This window comes from Saccopteryx bilineata, chromosome 3, assembly GCF_036850765.1.
Source record: "Saccopteryx bilineata isolate mSacBil1 chromosome 3, mSacBil1_pri_phased_curated, whole genome shotgun sequence".
In the NCBI taxonomy this organism is placed as follows: Eukaryota; Metazoa; Chordata; class Mammalia; order Chiroptera; family Emballonuridae; genus Saccopteryx; species Saccopteryx bilineata.
In genome coordinates this window covers 50,587,677-50,589,981 of record NC_089492.1, presented here as the reverse complement: position 1 = coordinate 50,589,981, position 2,305 = coordinate 50,587,677, and the positions used below count along the sequence as shown (strand labels likewise).

Sequence of the window (2,305 nt, the reverse complement as noted above, 5' to 3'; positions counted from 1 at the left end):
TACTTGATAATTTACAGGTAAGTGTAACTACATAGTGAACATATTTACCAACATAATCATGAACTACTCATGGCCCCACCCATGAGTACATTGTTCAAAAGGCCAAAGAGATCAATAGACAATGAATAAATGCAAACACATCATCACAGAAGTCTAGGAATACTAAAGTTAACTGTTTAAAGTGTGATCATACTAGATTAAATTCCTGCCAGGCCCTACTGGTGTGGTTAAAGACATATTACTAAGCTAGCTCATATTATGGAGATAGCTCATTGCATTAAGCCATAATGCACAAAATAAGATATAGAAGAATCTTGGAAGTTAACAAGACAATTGAGGGCCTATGAGAGTCTATAGATGATCAGTTGATATTTTTGAGTCAGAAAAGCATAGCTGCTGTCCTGCCAGACATGCCTCCTAAAGCGACTTTATTCTGGATCTTTTAAAAATTGAGCTTTTGCTCATTTCTTGATTGGATTGTTTACCTTACTGGTGTTGAGTTTTACAAGTTCTTTATAAATTTTGGTTATTAACCCCTTATCAGACGTATTGGCGAATATATTCTCTCATTGTGTGGGTTGTCTTTTTATTTTGTTAATGATGTCTTTTGCTGTGCAAAACCTTCTTAGTTTTATATAGTCTCATTTGTTCATCCTGTTCTTTACCTCACTTGCCCATGAAGATAAATCAGCAAAAATATCGCTAAGAGAAATATCAAAGAGTTTACTGCCTATGTTTTCTTCCAAGATGTTTATGGTTTCACGACTTACATTTAAGTCTTTTATCTATTTTGAGTTTATTTTTGTAAATGGTATAAGTTGGTGATCCAGTTTCATTTTTTTTGCAAGTACCTGTTCAATTTTCCCAACAACCATATGTTAAAGAGACTGTCTTTACTCCATTGTATACTCTTACCTCCTCTGTCAAATATCAGTTGTCCATATAGGTGTGGGTTTATTTCTGGGTCCTCTGTTCTGTTCCATTGATCTGGATGCCTATTATTATACCAGTATCAAGCTGTTTTGAGTACAATGGCCTTGTAGTATAACTTGATATCAAGAAATGTGATACCCCCCACTTTATTCTTCTTTTTCAGGATTGCTGAGGCTATTCGTGTTCTATTTTGGTACAATATAAATTCTTAGAATATTCTATATTTCTGAAGTATGTCATTAGTATTTTAATAGGAATTTCATTGAGTTTATAGATTGTTTTGGATAATATAGAGATTTTAATGATGTTTATTCTTCCTATCCATGAACATGATATATGTTTCCACTTGTTTGTATCTTCCTTGATTTCCTTTATCAATGTTTTACAATTTTCCAAGTATAAGTCTTTAACCTCTTTGCTTAAATTTACTCCTATGTATTTATTTTTTTTGTTATTGTTGCAATAGTGAAGGGGATTGTTTTCTTAATTTCTCTTTTATACAGTTCATTGTTGGTGTATAAAAATGCCACTGATTTCTGAATATTGATTTTATATCCTGCCACCTTGCTGAATTCATTTATCAGGTCCAGTAATTTTTTGACTGAGACTTTAGGGTTTTCTATGTACAGTATCATATCATCAGCAAATAATTATAGTTTTACTTCTTTTCCAATTTGGATGCCTTTTATCTCCAAAGAAAACATACAGATGGCTGATAGGCAGATGAAAAAAATGTTCAACATCATAGGTCATTTCAAAGAGAGCTTATGGGACCAGGAGCTCTTAATGGTGTGATCTAAGATTGACGTTCTCCATAGGATGTAATAGACACTAAGTGGTGCTATGTTTCCCTGAGGAGAATACATTTAAAAAAAGAAAAGAAAAAATGTTCAACATCACTAATCATTAGAGAAATGCAAATTAAAACCATAATGAGATACCACCTCACACCTGTCAGAATGGTGCTCATTAACAAAACAACACATAATAAGTGCTGGAGAAAAGGGAACCCTCCTGCACTGCGGGTGGGAATGCAGACTGGCACAGCCATTGTGGAAAACAGTATGGAGATTCCTCAAAAAATTAAAAATGGAATTACCCTTTGATCCAGCAATCCCACTTTTAGGAATATATCCTATGAATACCAAATCACTGATTCAAAAGAAAAAATTTACCCCCATAATTATTGCAGCATTGTTTACAACAGCCCAAGATCTGGAAACAGCCCAAGTGTCCTTCAGTGGATGAGGGAATTAAAAAGTGCTGGTACATATATACAATGGAATACTATGGGGCCACGAAAAAGAAGAAAATCTTACCTTTTGTGGCAATATGGATGAACCTAGAAATTATCATGCTAAGTGAAATAAGC

At 33.8% G+C, this 2,305-nt stretch overlaps 1 non-coding gene across 1 annotated transcript; it reads left to right on the top strand.

Annotated features, from left to right (window-relative positions):
* The first annotated feature begins 1,679 nt into the window (after nt 1–1,679).
* LOC136332865 (small nucleolar RNA SNORA25) lies at nt 1,680–1,800 on the top strand. Its single transcript, XR_010730991.1, has one exon. It is a non-coding gene; the product is annotated as a small nucleolar RNA SNORA25 (small nucleolar RNA).
* The last annotated feature ends 505 nt before the right edge of the window (nt 1,801–2,305 follow it).